The sequence below is a fragment of the Ambystoma mexicanum genome, chromosome 6p (assembly GCF_040938575.1).
Source record: "Ambystoma mexicanum isolate Mex_15411 chromosome 6p, UKY_AmexF1_1, whole genome shotgun sequence".
NCBI lineage: Eukaryota > Metazoa > Chordata > Amphibia > Caudata > Ambystomatidae > Ambystoma > Ambystoma mexicanum.
Window position 1 is genome coordinate 1,378,759,313 of NC_090935.1, and position 20,225 is coordinate 1,378,779,537.

At 40.7% G+C, this 20,225-nt stretch overlaps 1 protein-coding gene across 2 annotated transcripts in view; it reads right to left on the reverse strand.

Moving 5' to 3' along the window:
* The window catches only part of LOC138510440 (phospholipid-transporting ATPase ABCA1-like), a 2,356,352-nt gene that overhangs the window by 201,935 nt on the left and 2,134,192 nt on the right, over positions 1-20,225 (reverse strand). The window lies entirely within an intron of this gene.

Below are 20,225 nucleotides of genomic sequence, written 5' to 3' on the forward strand. Positions count from 1 at the left end.
TACATAAGATACATTGCATCAGTTCAGTACATTTGATATGTTCATAATGAACAAATTGTATTGAATGACTAACTGTAGCAAAAAAAATATCTTTACTATGTCTTGTGAAATTTATAATAAACCAATGAATACCACTATTTCTGTAAGTAAGCTGTTCTAGGTAATAGCGCCTCAATGTCATGTCTAAATTAAAGTAATTAAGTAAATAAATAAATAAAAACAAAAAAATACTAAATTGTATAAATATTTTTTAAAAGATTTAAACATAGATTGTGCTTGCATGCAATTTTATTTTAATATATGTAGTCTATATATTTCATTTAAAAAATGTTAGTTTAACATGATTTGAGTGTGTGTTATTAAAGAAAGTAAATAGTATAAAGATTTATAAGTGATAGTTGATTTTAGGAAATTGAAACAAATACAGTAAATTCATTTTACAGATTACACAAGCTAAAAGTCTGTTTGAAAATGTGTTCATCTACTGTACAGAAAATATGCATACCTGAAGTTTGTGTTCATGCATATGGATATGCATGGAGCTGCAAGTAGAAATCTTGGAGACTTGTACAGTATTTCTGGTAGATGATGCTTGCCAATGATATGACACTTGTACTCAGAGAGATTTGCAGTACATTTGCAGTGCTGATCTATGATGATGCAGTTAGATGTAGAGGTCTTGAATGTGATTGGTGCATGGTCATGTGATTTCTTAGCTACATCCAATGAGGGAATAGCAGAGAGAGTGAAGTGGAAATGGTAGAAGGGCTGTTCATGTTACGATATGTCCGCGGACATGGCGGTAGTTCGCGGACATCAGGAGTTACATCCGGGGATTTTTGGGTTCAGAAGTCATGCAAATGAGAATAAGCACTGAAAGGGATTGGTCAGGAAAGTTTAGTGGGTGTGTTGTGCCAGGAGAGAGTTTCTCAGATACTCTTTTTGCTGAGAGAACAAAAGATAGCTATGGCTGTGTGTTTCAGAAAACAAATTGTTTGGATTTTGGGAGATTCGTGGATACATTGGTTGAAGGTGCATGCAGAAAGCTGTGGAGTAGCTGTAGATCTTGGATTCCCACATGTGGAAGTACACTGGCATGGAGTATGTGGAATGAAGTGGTTGGACTTGCTACCTCTCTGTGCTACTTTGGATACAGAGCAACATCCAGACATAATTGTAATTCATTGTGGAGGGAACAGTTTAGGACATGTGACTGGATTTTTTTTGCAATTTGCTATGAAAGAAGGACTTGGGAAGGTTATGCACATGTTTCCTAATTCTCAAGTGATATTTTCACGGATTGCGCAGAGACAAATGTGGCCTCGTTCTTCTTCATTTGGTCCACAAGTGGAAAAAGCAAGGTGCAATGTTAACAAGGCTGTTTGTGCCTTTCTAAGAGATTTTGGCATGTCCTCTTTTCACAATGAAAATATTATGTTTCGTAGTACATACATTTTTCACAGAGATTGAGTCCATCTTACTTATGCTGGCATCAGATTTTTCTGAGAAATGTACAAAATGCATTGCGACCTTTTTTGGAATTACAAAAACCATTTTGGAGTAGGTGTTAAGCATTTATAATTTTTGACTTACAAACACCTCCCAAAGGCTCTTTTCAGAGCCACCACTTTCTCCCAGAGAAAATTGCAATGTTTGTGATGGAGTAGCAACCCAATTTTTTAAATGTTCGCAAACTGTCCATGGACTTCTAAAAAATACAAAGGGCCCTGCTTCATTTATTTTCACTTCTATTTTTTAACTGTGAAAGGCGGCTCTGAAAAGAGCCTTATTTTTTTGGGATTTTTGATATTTTGTATTTTTTTGGGTTTTTATACATGACACACTAGGAGATGAGGGGAAAGGAAGGTAAAGGGGGGACACCAACCACAGGGATAAGAAAGGGCGAGCTGAGAGAGGAAGATGTAGAGTGGGTTTTATTTGGGTAGTGAGCAGATATTCTCGTGCTCTGAGACGATAGTCTCAAAAGCACTACGAAGTTGCTCCCCCCTGCAGAGTGCTGTGTCACAGTACATACATACAACTGTGACTCTCGAAAGGTAAGGGTCATCAGCATTCTGTATGGCCTGTGAGGCAGCTTGAGGAAGACGCTGTCCCACAGAGGTGGTCCTTGTGGTGACAGGATCAGAAACAGAGGATGAAGTAGAGGACATCAACCTGCTACGTTCTTCGCAAGGTACAACCCTGCGAATAGCCCCTGAATGAAATGACCTCAGGTGCCGCTTCATAGTAGTGGTCCCAAAGCTGTACTTACCGTGCTTCCCGCGACTGAGTATCATTTTGCACTCATTGCAGGTAACACGGTTCGCACGAGCCTTAGGAACATTCCCATGAATGGTAAATAACCGCCACACGCAAGACTCACCCCTAGTGCGGGTAGTAGGGTTTTCCTCTACCTCATTCTCATCATCATCTTCTTCCTCCTCCGCATCCTCACTCCTGTTCCCCTCTTCAGGCCCTTGGGGAAGTGGTGGTGGTGGAGGGGGTGGAGGTGGTGCTGAAGCAGGTGCAGCACCAGGTGGCAGTTCTGCAGCCAGGGATGCCATCTCGATGGTGTAATCAGCAAGTTGCTGGAGAAATAGCTGTGCTCTGAAGAATAGCCAGAAACACAATGAGAATAAGCTCTAGGGCGTGGTCTTTTATAGGGGTGCTTGTGCGCGGTTCGCGGGCAGATCGAACACAAAAAAAAGTTTGAAAAGTTTCAAAAGGTATGTAGAAACTCAGGATTACTATGTGGGACGTGTGCCATGGTGAGATTTTATTGAAAAATATTATGGATTAATTGAAAATGTACTTTTAATTTGTTCGGGGATCCAAACAGTGTCCGCATTCAGAACACGCGATCAGCGTGGGCGCGGTCATATGATCCGTTCACGAACAAGTCTGCGAAGGAAGCGCATGTCCGCAGGACACCAAATGCATGGAGATTGGCTAGCGCATGCGCGTTGATGTTCTACGGACACTGTTCGGGTCCTGAACTAATTAAAATTGCGTCACACGTGAAACGAACATTTCAGGACACTGCATGTGTTCTTAGAACAGTTTAAATTTGCTAGCGAACAGTAAGGACAGATATAGTGTTCTTCAGGACACGTTCAATTTCGTTTATGTATGAACATTTCAGGACACTAATTGTGTTCTTAGAACATTTTCAACTTGCTAGCGAACAGTTCGGACAGGTATAGTGTTCTTTAAGACACCTCCATTTTCGTTTAATTACGAACAATTCAGGACACCGCGTGTGTTCTTAGAACAGTTTGAACTTGCTAGCGAACACTATGGACAGATATAGTGTTCTTTAGGACACTTTAATTTTTTTTTTTTTATGAACATTTCAGGACACCGCGTGTGTTCTTAGAATAGTTTCATCTTGCTAGCGAACAGTACGAACAGGTATAGTGTTCTTCAAGACTCCTCCGTTTTTGTTTATTTACGAACATTTCAGAACACCTGCACTGTCCACGGACACCTACATTGTTTTTTTTTAAAAAAAAAACTATTTACAACACAATATAAAAATTAAACTTTATTTAACATATATTAATAATTTATGACAGAGAAGGTTTCATCATGATTGTTATTAGGTGAAGAAGGGATGGAAGTCTCATCAAAACGTTTTGGGTTATGGAGAGGGTTTGGGGATAATTGACTGGGATATGGTGAGGAGGGACAAGTACATGTGGGGCAATGGTATGAGGTTTTTGGTTTAAAATGATCTTCCACAAAAGTTTTCAAATTATTAAAATTAGTCAACAATAAATCCATTTTTTCTTCTATACTGTGAAAAGTGTTATCCATAACAGGTTTTTCTGAAGTATTTTCTATTTTGGTATGCTCTGTACAAAAAAATATATATATATATATATATGTTAAATGTATACAAAATAATAATAATTAAATGGTTTATATTATAAAGTGTTTACCATTAGTTTCACTATCTTGTGACATTTCTTCATGTGGGAAATGTTCCTCTAGCCATTCCAGAGTACTAGACATTTCTGTGAGAGAAAAAAAAAAGATAATATATTTTTTTATCTAATACAGAAAGTTTATAAATATATGAATAAAATTAAGTACACTTACTATTTCAGGTAAGATATGTCCCATGTACTCAGCGGGTCTGCTCTTGTTCTCAGTTCTGTCGTGTTTGTGAGGTAATTATGTTGGAAGCCAATTTATTTTCTTGTGGTATATTCCATTTTAGAACATAGTGCATTTAAATGAATGGTTAGTGTGTTGTATATATGGGTTACATTTCTTATGTATTAGTACATATAATGTGTTTGTGTGCTTTTTTTTGAATTTGTTAAATGTTCCTATGTTATGATAGAACAATCAAACATACCCCCCCAGAGTTTTTAGGTAGTGGTACTGTTCTTCAAACATGTCCGCAAACATTAAATGAGTTCGCGGACATCAAGTACAGTAGAAGAGATTCAGTCAGTTCCATATGATATGTATATAAAGTGAAAGTCATTATTGTTAAGTTGCACTACTAAAAACCTACGAAATTCAATGAAAAAACTTTGTTAAAGGGACATTATGGTTAAGTTGCGCTACTAAAAACCTATGAAATTCAGTGAAAATACTTTGTTAAAGGGACGTTATGGTTAAGTTATGCTACTAAAAACCTATGAAATTCAGTGAAAAAACTTTGTCAAAGGGACGTTATGGTTAAGTTGCGCTACTAAAAACCTATGAAATTCAGTGAAAATACTTTGTTAAAGGGACGTTATGGTTAAGTTATGCTACTAAAAACCTATGAAATTCAGTGAAAAAACTTTGTCAATGGTACGTTATGGTTCCAAGTAAAACCGAAAAACCCTTGAAATTCGCCAGTTATGGTAAGCTAAGCAACCATAACTCGCGCCACCACCGTGCACTGCTAAGACTAACACCCAGGACATCAAAGATGACATCACAAATGTAACTGGCGAATTTTAAGGGTTTTTCAGTTTTACTTGGAACCATAACGTCCCTTTGACAACGTTTTTTCACTGAATTTCATAGGTTTTTAGTAGCGCAACTTAACCATAATGTCCCTTTAACAAAGTTTTTTAACTGAATATATATATATATATATATATATGTTGAAAAAAGAGGAGAGGGGCGCACTCCAGTTCCCTGCACAGTAAACCTTCTCAGCTACAGGTGTTCTCCTCCGACCGGTTTCTGTGCCAATACACGTCATCAGGGAGGCTGTCTTAACTTGCAGCTCACAGCAAGTGCAGGTGTTAACACTTAGTGATGATTCTGCTGCAAGGACTTCTGGTAGCTGTAGTCATCAGGTTTGCAAGGAACAAACTCACACCCAATCCCATAAATGGGGAAAGGGGGGGAGTAGCCTACAGTGAGGCACTCCAAAGTTGGGCATATATTACCCCGGTGCAGCACCCTATAAGATTTCTGAAGATTCCACCATTCAGAAAACTTGCAAATGTGTTGAAAAAAGAGGAGAGGGGCGCACTCCAGTTCCCTTGCAAACCTGATGACTACAGCTACCAGAAGTCCTTGCAGCAGAATCATCACTAAGTGTTAACACCTGCACTTGCTGTGAGCTGCAAGTTAAGACAGCCTCCCTGATGACGTGTATTGGCACAGAAACCGGTCGGAGGAGAACACCTGTAGCTGAGAAGGTTTACTGTGCAGGGAACTGGAGTGCGCCCCTCTCCTCTTTTTTCAACACATTTGCACGTTTTCTGAAGGGTGGAATCTTCAGAAATCTTATAGGGTGCTGCACCGGGGTAATATATGCCCAACTTTGGAGTGCCTCACTGTAGGCTACTCCCCCCCTTTCCCCATTTATGGGATTGGGTGTGAGTTTGTTCCTTGCAAACCTGATGACTACAGCTACCAGAAGTCCTTGCAGCAGAATCATCACTAAGTGTTAACACCTGCACCTGCTGTGAGCTGCAAGTTAAGACAGCCTCCCTGATGACGTGTATTGGCAGAGAAACCGGTCGGAGGAGAACACCTGTAGCTGAGAAGGTTTACTGTGCAGGGATCTGGAGTGCGCCCCTCTCCTCTTTTTTCAACACATTTGCAAGTTTTCTGAAGGGTGGAATCTTCAGAAATCTTATAGGGTGCTGCACCGGGGTAATATATGCCCAACTTTGGAGTGCCTCACTGTAGGCTACTCCCCCCCTTTCCCCATTTATGGGATTGGGTTTGAGTTTTTTCCTTGCAAACCTGATGACTACAGCTACCAGAAGTCCTTGCAGCAGAATCATCACTAAGTGTTAACACCTGCACTTGCTGTGAGCTGCAAGTTAAGACAGCCTCCCTGATGACGTGTATTGGCACAGAAACCGGTCGGAGGAGAACACCTGTAGCTGAGAAGGTTTACTGTGCAGGGAACTGGAGTGCGCCCCTCTCCTCTCTTTTTTCAACACATTTGCAAGTTTTCTGAAGGGTGGAATCTTCAGAAATCTTATAGGGTGCTGCACCGGGGTAATATATGCCCAACTTTGGAGTGCCTCACTGTAGGCTACTCCCCCCCTTTCCCCATTTATGGGATTGGGTGTGAGTTTGTTCCTTGCAAACCTGATGACTACAGCTACCAGAAGTCCTTGCAGCAGAATCATCACTAAGTGTTAACACCTGCACTTGCTGTGAGCTGCAAGTTAAGACATCCTCCCTGATGACGTGTATTGGCACAGAAACCGGTCGGAGGAGAACACCTGTAGCTGAGAACGTTTACTGTGCAGGGAACTGGTGTGCGCCCCTCTCCTCTTTTTTCAATATATATATATATATATATATATATATATATATATATATATCACACAGCCACAGTAGTGGCTGTGTAGTTATGGTTAAGTTGCTGTTTCCATAGAAAGAGCACTTTTTGGGCGGCTTATAACTTCGCTCCCCCTGGACAAATCCTCACCAAACTTTGCAAAAAATTATATGGCCCACTCTGAATTTTTTTGCAAAGTTTGGTGATGTTTGGTCCAGGGGGGTAAAAGTTATAGGGGGGGTCCCAAACCGTCTTTTTTTCCCATAGACTGAATGAGGGAAAAACTTTGCACATGCCTACAGCCCAAACCGCTGGACGGATTTTCACCAAATTTGCGGCAGGAGCTTGGTCCCGAAAGCGTGCTTTTGTACATTTGATGGCAATCCGTCCAGTAGTTTTATTTAAAACCACCAAAAAGTATGTCTGAAAAAATGTGTGATATCTATGTCCGCTCCGCGATCACACTTCCCTGTTCGCTTCGCAGACAAGATAACGATTGGCTAATCCATAGCGTCATGTCTGAGGACATGTGGCGCGTTCACTGATTGGACGTTGACCAGCGTGAAGTGCGTCAGATTGTTTCACTGCGCCCACCATCTTTTATTCGTGTTTTGGTGTACGCGGACATCGCCGCTAACCCATATAACATAACACAACATTGCACTTGTTAAACTTATGAAATACTGTCTCAGAAGGTGAGGCTTAATGAGGCTGCCATGGGATGTGGCAGCAGGAAGTCAAAAAGTGGTCTTTTCTTGTCACCAAAGTCATACGGTAAATGGAAAGTTGCTGCTCAATGTAGTGTCCATTACGTACAGGCGAAAATTTACTGTGTCTGTGTTACAATCTATTTAAACTAATATTGCAGTCAGACTTGCCTCCTAGAGTTTGAAATCTGAGGCAGCCACCTGCACTGTTTGATGGAAACAGCGGGTCTGCAAGTGTATGGGAATACCAGTTCTCATGAATGCATTGAGACATGTTGTTGCAAAGTCAGAATGTATTTGCATTCTGAGTGAAGGTCACTTGCTCTGCTTTTTTGGTTGCGAGCTCAGTAGGCCCACGCATCCGACTGAACCATAAGGGTCACTTGTTTTTTTACCTGGAGCGAAAGGGAAAATTCAGTAAGAATGCAGGGAGTGAAGGTTTGCAAAAAATACTGCTTGATAAGGTTATGTATTCAAACCGTTTGTAAGGCGCATGTAATATCAGTTGCAGAAGATTCTTTGGTGCAAGTACATTGCTGTCTGAGTTTTAAGAAGACAATGGAAATGGTGAATATTGTGTAAATTTACTTTTGACGACTCTACACCGGAACGAGATTTCATTTTTTATTACCAGAACATTCATTTAGGCAATTTAACTGAATTACTATCTTTGAGTGTAGTTGTTATTTTTTTTTACTTATGTAGCGTGCAGATTCTCGGCGTTTGTAGGCTATCACTAAATTCACCCATGTTCAACGCTATTATTTCTGTGAAATGTCATGTATGACCACATCGAGTTGTGTATCAGTTTCCATGTTCTTTTCATCTTTTTTGCAATCACGAGTTTTACATTTTTATTATCTGAATATTAATTTTGGCAATGCAACTCAAGTACTATCTTTTTGTGTAGTACGCATTTTTTTAAACTTATGGAGCGTGTAGCTTCTTGGCATTTGTAGGCTACCACGGGATTCACTCATGTTGAACGCTAATATTTCGTTAAGATGTCATGTATGGCCACGTCCATTTGTTTATCACTTTCCTCGTTCTTTTTGTCGTTCTTGAAATTGTTTGCTAAAGTTTGAGTATTGATACGTATTTTCTGTTATGTTTTCCGACCAGCTACATCCTGCCTTACTGTGATTGCCATGGTTTCCAAATGCCAAGTGATGAATTTTAGCACGCCAGATGCACGTACTCGTGACCGCCTACCTAACCGTCACCTTTCTGTGGGACGATCGGCCCTGACCCATTTGTCCATACGCAGCAGTGGCCATTAGGAGTAACATAACATCTTTTATGGTGGTGTAGGCCGAAGTTCATGCCGACGTCTTGGAAATCACTGTGCGACCGAAGCGGCTGCTTTATCAAAAACACTTACTTTGTGTATGGGAAAAGAACAACATGTGCCTCACGATTACCATTTTCAATTACGACCGAAGAAACAAAGTTACTATTTGATTGAAAATGGGAATAGTCTGATGATCTCGGACAGTTTATTGTGAAATAAAAGTACTTTACAAATTCTAAAGTGTAACTGTTTTCTTTTCACAGGCAAAAAAGGTGCTATTGATGATATGTTAACAGGGTTTGCTTTTTTCTTTTGTGCATGCTGCCATGGAAAGCGAATAGAGGCTCTGTATGGAACAACCACCTTCCCTTTCTATGGTGGCCATCTTGGAAAAGGATTTTCTGTTGTAATCCGGGACGCCACAGGTGTCTCGGATTACGATGAAAAATCCTCTTTTTTACTAGTACAGGTTACAGCTTTAGAAATCTAGATTGTTAATGACATTCATCCACCATTTTAGGGGTGGAAGGGGGGTTAATGATCCAGAGATAGCGTTATGCACTCACGCTTCGAATGGGCTGATAACTTGGCCTACTGCCCCATTATTCACCCTTCCAGTCCCAGGAATGGAGGAAGAATGCTACAATATTCCCATTAGCATACTACAGACTGCAAATGGAAACATTGGAAAATCTTATTGCGTCTATGTACTTTACTGCGAAACATAAAATACATGGAGTGTACGTGTTTTTTTAAAATTTATATTTCTAGACTGTGAAAGGCGGTTCGTAAAGGAACATTTACTTTGTTTACGGATGGCTTTTTTTTTTTAAAGACAGCTAAGAAGGACTGAAATGAGCAAAGAGGCACCAAACAGTAGTATGAGGGGTAGGTGGACGGGGGAAAATGTTGTGCGTCTCTTATTTGTAAGGTATGGGCAGTGTTCCTCATGCTCCTTCATTACAGCAGTGGTGCTGTTTCTGTTTGAAAGGTGCCACTTACCCTGTGCATATGTACCATATTATTTGCCTGGACCCTAAGAGAATTACTGTAAGAACATACTTGAAAGATAAGTCTACAAATAGAGTACCTTTTCAATTTTTAATTCCTGGCTGTTACTGAAGGAAACCATGTGGCCATGATATGTCAATAAAGGAAAAAAAGGGGGTGCTCTGACATAAAATGCCCAAAACACTTGTGGGAAATTGAAAGTCATTTATTCAATGAACGTAGTAAAACAAGAAGCAGAGGCTGTACGTAACACATTTCTGTTGGCTTGATCACACAATATATAGATTTTATATATATATATATATATATATATATATTTTAGAGCGGCCACTGCCGCCCTATAGTTAAGGGGAGTGATTTGAGCCATAGGAAACACCAAGGTTCTATTGCTATTAACCTTTGACTTGCAGGACAGAATTGGATGATATTCTCCAAACTAAATGTTTGTCATGGGACTCCCCAGACTGTAGATTCCAGAAAAGATTAGTTAAGAAAGCAAAAACATGCTGTTTTCGGCCTAATCCCATTCATTTTCCAAAAGAAAAAGTCAACATTTTGTTAAGCTGAAGCGCAAAACTGCTGGAAGGAATTGGACTAAATGAGAAACAACGTGGGCATGAAGCATTGACTTGATTTCCAGGACAGGTTTAGGGTAAATCCATCCAGGAGGAAGGGGGTGCCCCTGCTCGCTAAAAAATAACAATGGGCCTCATTACAACCCTGGTGCTAATGGGTTAACGGCGCCGTAAAAGGCTGCGGCGCCGTTAACCCATTAGTGCCTGATTACGAGGTCCCTTTAGGGGACCCGACCTTAACCGCTGGTCTACAACAGCCGTTAAAGTAGGGACCCGCAAAGGGACCTTGGTGCTAAGTACAGTACCGCAATTTGCGGTACCGTACTTAGCGCCTTCCCCATTCCCATTGAGCTCTATGGGGCAAAAATGGGAATGGGGAAGGGCCTTGGAGGAAGGGGGAATTACCGCCCCGCCAACCTTGTAATGGGGTGGTAATTCCCCCTTTCTCCATGGCGGAGTCGATAAGTTACCGGCATGGACCATGGTGCTATTATCACCATGGTTTTCCGCCTGGGTCGTAATGAGGCCCAATATTTCCTATGGTGCATTGCAGCAGAGAGGCTGCAATACTTATCAGAAATGAAAAGACACCATTTCTTTTTTTGTTGGATGCATGTGAATCCTGCACATGAATCCTGCAATATTACTGGGAGTAGCCACAAATAAAAGAACTCAAAACTCTATTTGGAGGAGGAAATGGATGCCATCAAACTTTGGAACAAACTACCCAATGACATTTTAGTATCTAATAAGATTCTCAACATCAGAACGAGACTCAAACCTCTTCTTTTTATGTAGTCACTACTAGGGGAGAGCTAATTGTTTTGAACAACAGTGCTTATATGGCTTGGCCGAAGGCACTATATAAATACCATTAGCAATAGCAATAACAATCACATTAGGCTAGAGATTGAGATTGGAAAAGAAGACGCCATGTGAAGCTGGGGATTTGGGGATGGGTTTGTGAGTCAGTTATGGGTAGAAAATGTTCAATTTATCAATATATTAAAATATTTGATTTTATTAATATATTATTTCTTTTAATATATTTATAAAGTGTATTTTGTTGTTACCTTAATGTTATTATGTGTGATGTTTGTAGACTGTATGATTTTGGTGGTTAGCATTAACTTGTTTATAAAAAATAAATGTTTCCAATAATATCATCTTTTTTTACGGTACCGTGATTATTGATTTTGAGAGTTTATTGTAATGCTAGCATGTGTTGTAAGAACATGTCGTAGAAGTGTGTATGTGGCATAAGAGCAGGTTTCATAACAGTACGTGGCATAAGCCTATGTCTTGCAAGTATGTGTGTGTCTTGTAGGTTTCTGTGTTGTAAGCGCGTGGGTTGTAAGATTGTGTGTAGTGTGTGTTGTAGGTGCATGTGTTGAAGGAGCATGTGGTGCAGGAGCGTGGGTTGTAGGAGGGTGTGTTGAAGGAGAATGTGTCCTAATAGTGTATCTTATAAGAGTGTATGTACTTAGATGGCGTGGAGCATGTGGCATAGGAGTGCTAGCAGCATGTGTCAGGAGTGTGGGTGATAGCAGTGTGTGCCATAAGTGTGTGAGCAATAGTGCATGATGTAGGTATGTAAGACACAGGAATATGTTTAATAAGAGTGTATTATAGAACTGTGTTGTAAGAGAGTGTGTCATAGGAGTGCGTATGGTGGGAGCATATGTTGTAGGAGTGTGTGTTATATAAGCGTTATATAAGCGTGTGCCGTAGTAGCATGAGTTGTGAGCAGGAGCATTATACGAGCATTATACGAGTTTCTGCTATTAGTATTATTATACACAATTTTAATATCACAAATGTAGATGTAAGGATTTAATATAATATGTGCCTCCATTCTGCTCATGTATTGTATGCCTCCTAAAGTGTTCATTTTCATATTTATAAAGGTAGATTTTTGCATGAAAAGTGTACATTTCACTTTAAAAATGACAACAATCGTGAGCCCACAAGAGACCCTCCAACCTCGGGAAGGATCGACAATCTCACTCCTCCAGTCCAAACCACAGAGGACTCGAAACACAACGGTAAGGTCAAGCGCCGAACCCGACCTAACCCTAAAATGACTATGCAACTCTGCCCTACTGCGACACTAGCGTGTGCTCTAGCGACATAGCACAAACACTATGCAATTCAACCCCTCACTATACTACCACCTGTTTACTAATGTCGAACTTTCCCACTACAGGATTTAACTCTACAACCGACAGAGAGGATGTAGCCGCCCCCCTCCTCCTTTCTCCATCATGTACATGTGCCTCCGGTAAGGCCGCCGCCTTGCAAACCACCAATGTTCTTGTAACGTAACCATGATTCCTGATATATAGCCAAAATGTACTACCATATTGTGACTAAGTAAGCTGTCCTATGATGTAACTAAGAAAGTATGCCTGCCATGCAACTATAAAAGTATTCTTGTAAATGTAACAAACTAACTGTTATCATAACGTAAAAGATAAGTATGCCTGTAATTTAACTAAGAAAGTACCTTATGTAACTAACAGAAGATTCCTGTCCTGTATCTATGAAAGTATTCATTCATGCGATGTAAACAAAACAGGATTGTTGTCATGTATCCCTGTTACCCCTCCCTGTAACTAAGATCCCTACAAGAAACAGCGCCACAATGCCCGAGGGCTGCATGTGCGCTATACAAATTTAATAAATAAATAAATAAATAAATAAATAAACAACATCAGCAGTGGCTTGCCTTTCCTGTCAGTCTATAGGCGATTTTAATTGTATAATGTATGAACAGTAAATCTCTAATGCTCTGTGTACAGTTTGTATAACTTGCCTTTGAAGTAAGCTTTGAGGACATGTTAATTTTGTAATGTACCAATTGAAGAACACAAACTCTCTGCATATGTGTATGCGGTGCATGTTGTAGACACCTGTGTGGTAGGAGTATGTGTTGTGAGAATGTGTGCCATAGGACCGTGTGTTGTAGGAGCACATGTTGTAGGAGCACTTATTGAATGATCATGTTAGGTGCAGTAAGTGTGTGTGTAGTAGGTGTGCTTGTCATCGGAACATGTATTATAGGAGTGTATGCAGTAGGAGTGCCTGTTATAGCACTGTGTGTTTTAGGAGGGTGTGTGTGTGTGATTAAAGTATGGTTCGTAAGAGTGTTCTGGGTGTTTTTGGGAGGAATGTGTGTGGTAGGAGCGTGCGTCATAGTAGCATGTGTTATAGGAGCAGATGTTGTTGGTTTACGTGTCCTAGGTTCATGTGTCATAGGTGCTTGTGTCATTGGTGCATGCGTCCCAAGTGCATGTGAGAGCACTTGTATGTCTACATGCTAGGTGTAATAAGCCCATGTGTAATAGGTGTGCGTGTTGTAGAAGTGTATTATTAGTCTTCATATACACAGTGGTCTGTAACCTTTGGCTCTCCAAATGTTTAAGGCTTCAACTCCTGTCATCCCTATACAGCATTGTCACTAGCCAGATATCATGGCAATTGTTGTCCAAAACATCTGAGTCAAAGGTTGCAGACCCCTGGTATAAACAAAAATAATATCAACAATGTACATGCAGGGTTTTAATATAAAATCAACCTCATGCAATGCATGGGTCCCAAAGTGTACATTGTCATATGAAAGTGAAATATTTCATATAAAAAGTGTTTTTAATATGAGATGTGTATATTTATTCCATCACTTTAAAACTTGTGTTTGGTGTGAGTTTTTAGATGTTAATTGTGTAATGTATGAACTGTAATTCTCATATTCTCAAAGTTCAGTTCATATGAAAAGTGTACATTTATTCTAGCACTTTAAAACTGACATCAAAGACAGCTGTGACTTGCCTTTCCTGTGGGTTTTAAGTTTAAATAGCAAAACTCATGTGCTCTGTGTACAGTTCCTACGACTGGCCTTTGATATAAGTTTTCAGGAGATGTTAATTTTGTAATGTACCAACTGTAAAACTCATACACTCTGCATACGTGATTGCAGCACATGCTGTAGGTGCCTTTGTGGTAGGAGTATGTGTTGTAAGAATATATGCTGTGGGGCCATGGGTTGTACGAGTGCATGTCATAGGAGTGCATGTTGTAGGAGCATGTTATGTGTCGAAGGCACATCTGTAGTAGGTGTGCTTGTCATCAGAACATGAGATATATGAGTGCATATTATAACAGTGCATGCTATAGCAGCATGTGTCGTAGGAGCACCTGTTGTAGAAGTGTGTCTTGCAAGAGTGTGCTTTAAGTGTGTTTAGTAAGTGTGTGCGTGATAAGAGCATGTGTGGTAGGAGTGTGCGTGGGAATAGTGAGTGAGGGAAAATGTATTGGTATGCTCCAAGATCTCATTTGGATCTGGTTTCCTAAAACAATAAAAAAAATTAATCAGGCCAATTTTGAGATATGTAAGTTTTAAGATCTATCTATATTTCACTCATGCAGAGAATAAACATGCATCTTCTATAAGGACGGTACATGTACATGTTGCAGATGTGCATTTCATACATGTACACTACTATTCATATGTAAACTCACATTAATGTTAGGGCGGACTTTGATGTGAATGTTCATACATACATGAGATGTATGACTGCACACATCTACAAAATGTAAAATTCGTATATGCCTCCTAAATGTAAATGAATGGACATCAAAGTCTGACCTCACTTTGTTGTGAGTTTTCATGCATATACACCATACACCCATATGCCAAACACTTACACACCGAACATTCATATGGCTTACACTAAACACTGTTACACCACACCCTCTTATGCCACACTCTAATGCCACATCCTTACACCACACACTGTTATGCAACATGTTCTTATGACATGTGCTCTTTTGGTACACACACTTGCAACACATACACTTATATTGCATGTTCTTACAGCACATGATTTTATGATACACATCCTTATCAAACACATTCTTATGCCACACACACTTACAGCACACACACTTACACCATGTGCTCTTATGACACATACTTTTGCAGCACACGTCATTTCAGCACATGCTTTTAGGCCATAAGCTCTTTCACCTCACACTCTTATGTCACAAACTCTTACATCACATGTTCTCACAGCACACACTCTAACTCCTTGTGATCTTGTGCCACACACTCTCATGTCACAAACTCTTACGCCACACACTTATGCTCCATATTGTCACATCACAAACTATTACACCACACACTCTTATGCCACATTCTCTTGCACCACATCCTCTTACAGCACACACTCTTATGCCACACACTTGTAAGCAACATATTGTCACACACTCTTACACCATGTGCGCTTACACCACATCCTTTTTCCAATATGTGCACTTACGCCATATGCACTTATGTCACACGCTTTTATAGCATACACCCTTATGACATACATTCTTATGCCACACAGATAAGCTGCATGCACTTATGCCACACATTCTTATGGCACACCCTTTCAGCAGACACAGTATGTCAAATGCTCTTAATTCCACGTTCTGTTTCACAATGGACACTAAACTATGTACACTTTTGCCACATGCATTTATGCCATATGTTCGTTTTCCATGCTCTCTTATACCACACTCACTTATGCCACATGCTCCCATACCACATGCACTTACATAACTTGCTCTTATGCCAGATGCTCTTATAGAACACATTCTTATGGCATGCATTGCTATGCACATGCTGTTATGCCACTTGACCCTAAACCACAAGCTGTTGCACCACACACTCTTCTGCCAAATGCGCTTATTGCAAATGCTTCTATGCCACCCACTCTCATACCACATGCTCTTGTGGTGCATACTCTTATGTCACACATGCGTAAAGTGCACACTCTTAAGCCACACAACCTTACATCACATAATATACACTCTGGTGCCATATGCACTTTTACTACTCACTCTTAAACCACAATCTTTTATGGTACACACTCTTACTGCACACACACTCTTACACAACACACACTTCTGCCACATACACTTATGGTACACAATCTTATGGCACATCCTCTTATGGCTCACATTCCTTTGCTACACTCTCTGTGCACAGTCTTACAAAGCAGACTCTTAAACTGCATACTCTTACACAATTCACTCGTTTGGCACATACTCATATGGCACACACTCTTATGCCACACACTGTTACACCACAAAAACATATGTCACATACTCTTCAGCCACACACACTTATTGCACACAGTCTTATGGCACACACTCTTACGTCACATGTTCTTAGAAATGCTTAAAATTCTATGAATAATAACTTTTGGGATACATCTGATGACTCACCATTACATTTGCCAAACACATATTTTGACCCTGGTGCAAAAACATGGAATATAGTTTACAAACTTTCAAAGGTTTTATAGAGTAAGCGGTGTGTTTTTGACTTTTTGTATTTATTCTTTCAAACGAAACATGCACAATTCTTGCTTACACCCACACGGTTTGGATAGTGTTTTAGGAACATATAATTGTGTAGAATGATTTCCTAGCATGGTTTTTACAAAATGTGTCATCTTTTTTTTAATTAAGCACAGGGTGAGGTACCCACACCTCCACATGTGTCCTATTAGTCCCATGGTGCAATGCGGCATTTGAGGCTTTTTGAAATAAAAAATGCCCATCTTTTATTCCCAAAAGATTATCTGAAATGTCAGCGTGCGTAAAATTGTATTTCGATGGGGCAATTGTATATTTGGTTGTTTGTGGGATGTGGTTAGGGTAAAATAGTAGCATTTGAAGTTTTGAAGTTTGTAGAGGGAATTAAATTGTATTGGGGATTATTACGACCCACCCTGGCGCTAAGGGGTTAACTGCGCCGTAAAAGGCTGCGGTGCCGTTAACCCCTTAGCGCCTAATTACGAGGTCCCTTTGTGGCTCCCGACCTTAACGGCTGGTCTGGACCAGCCGTTAAAGTAGGGACCCGCAAAGGGACCGTGAAGGTAATTACGGTACTGCAATTTGTGGTACCGTAATTACCGCCTTCCCCATTCCCATTGAGCCCTATGGGGCAACAATGGGAATGGGGAAGGTCCAATGGTGCATGGGGAATTACCGCTCTGCCAACCTTGGAATGGGGTGGTAATTCCCCATTGCACCATGGCGGATTTGTTACAATACCAGGCAGCAACCATGGTGCTAATAGCGCCATTGGTTACCGCCGGTGTTGTATTGCCTTTTCTAGGAATTCACAAGTATTCCTGCAATTTGCGTGAGAATTATTGAGTACAGAAAAACTAAAATGATGCATTTAAAATCTCCTTGTCGAATGATTGGAGATCTACACATGATTGGAAAGTTAATTTAGAAACATGTTGTCGTGTGTTTTAGGTGCACCAAAAACGGGGACATTAATTAGTTTCAGTAAGGTGGACAGGTTTAAGGTGCTTGATAATTTTGCTTTAAAAAAAAAAAAGATGTAACTAAAAGGTTTAATGGAGTGAACTATATTTCATTTAATGGATGAGGTGTGCTGTTGATAGATCTTGAATTCTTGGGAGGGAGGGAGCAATGTTCATGAGAAAAAACTGCATGACTGAATCAAGCCGCAGAAATGTTGTCTCATTTTATACATTGAGGGAGTTTCATCTTCTCATGAAATTTATGGGCTGATATCCTTGATGGCATTTTAGCCATTGTTGGTGCACAGTTGTTTGCCAAATGTATTTTTGCGATTGGCTGTTAGTGATGGATTGCATGATTCGTAGGTTATCACAAGTATTTGACTGATTATGATGACGAGCACATCGAGAAACAAATGCTTCTACGCCTTGAGCTGAAGAGCTATGGTTTGCTGCCCTACGGTCTAAGGAGAGATTTGTCTTACTTTTCATTTTTCCTTTTTCTTGCTCTCCTGGTACAGTATTAAGTCATTGTTGATTGTATTTTTTTATTTATTTTTGTGTTTGCTTCCTACATTTTCACCAAACCCTCAGAGGATCCCAAAGTGCCTTTAGTGGCAAATCCTTAGCAAGACCTTTTACCCACTGCTGAAGAATTCTCAGCCTAAGGAAAAGGTTAATCTAAACACAGAGGTGTAGGGCACCCTTAAGAAGATGCAAGACTGCAAAACTAGCAGCCAGACCCTGGGTGTGGACCTGGAACACCTACACCAGGGGCGTCCTCTGCAAAAGCCCTGCAATGGAGGCCAACAGACTGACCACCAGAGCTGTAGGGCAATCACTGCTGAAGGTAAGGGAGCAGACGGCCATACAGTCCTCTGAAGACCACTCTTTTCTGAGCATCCCAGGGAATGCACCCAAGGTCTCTGTGGAGCCTGAAAGTCCACTGCTGGAACAGTGCCTCATTACCAGTATGGCAGTGTGGTAAACATGCTGATTTACAGCAACGCCGTACTACAGGTTTAGAGGTAAAGGAAGGATGTACTCCCATCATTTTACTAGAGGCATATCCTCCACTTTACCCCCTAATCTTTGCGGAGTTACTGTAAAGTATTACTGCTCGTGGTAAATCCACTGAAAATATCCATGCAGTCCTATGGACTTGAAAAATAGGGACTAACACCACTGGGCCACCATTTGCAGTCCCATGATAAATCCACAGGAACGGGTGGTGATAATGGTCAAGGAATTTGGTCGTAAATCTGCAGATTTACCGCAAAACTCTTAATGAGGCACATTGCTTTAAACAGGAATCCTACATCCCACCCTGGAAACCCATGTCCCACTCAGATGCCCATGGAATGTATTGATAATTGAGTTCCCTTTTTGATGCCTTTCATTAGTGAGTCACTTGCCAAGGGAAGTATTCCATCCATTAAAAAAACAATCTTAGAAAGTCCACGTCTTAATAAGACACATCTTCAGTATCACTTCAGGCCGATTGTGAGTACACCATGTCTAATTCAGAGCTGAGAAAAAGAAAACATGCTGTAGTTCAATTACCATCTTGTGTTGTGATCAATGGGTTTTTAAGTGAGCAACTGACCTGTTTTAGTCTGAGGAGCGGCACTGAAACAGCTTTAGTGGATCAACGAGAACAGCTTCTCACTTTTTGTTATGTTCGATTTATTAGTTATATTTGACATCTTTGAACATGGGATCATTCTTCATTGACTGAGAGTTGTGTTGCTGTTGTCCAACAAAGTCTTGAAATGGTTGGAGTCTTTCCCTTGTAACGGTACTGTGTCAGACTAGAAGGCATTATGGCCAAGTCCACGCCCATGTAGTCCGGGTCACTACGGGCGCAGGCTCTTCCCTCCCTTTTGGTCAATATATACACTAAGTGGGACATTATGACCCTGGCGCTAAGTGTTTAACGGCGCCGTAAAAGGCCACGGCGCCGTTAAACACTTAGCGCCTGATTACGAGGTCCCTTTGCGGGACCCGACCTTAACGGCTGGTACAGACCAGCCGTTAAAGTAGGGTGCCGCAAAGGGACCTTGGGGCTAAGTACGGTACCGCAATTAGCGGTACCGTACTTAGCGCCTTCCCCTTTCCCATTGAGCCCTATGGGGCAAAAATGGGAATGGGGAAGGGCCATGGCGGCATGGGGAATTACCGCCCCGCAAACCTCGGAATGGGGTGGTAATTCCCCATTCCGCCATGGCGGAGTCGGTAAGTTACCGGCATGGACCATGGTGCTGCTAGCACCATGGTCCAACGCCTGGATGGTAATGAGGCCATTTCACAATGTATCATGGAGCCTGGAATTTGGCCGTCACTGCTATGCAGATGACACCCGTCTGTTTTTTAATAATAGTCATCCTACCTAGGTCATTTCCCTTATCAAGGAATTAATGTACATTTATTGTCATAGTTTGACCAGTAGTAAAATACAATTGGCAACAATATGATCATAAACAGCTAAAACAAAAAATCGCAACTGTACATCCTCACTTCTCGTACATCAAGAGACCATTCTTTTTAAAGTAAAATCTG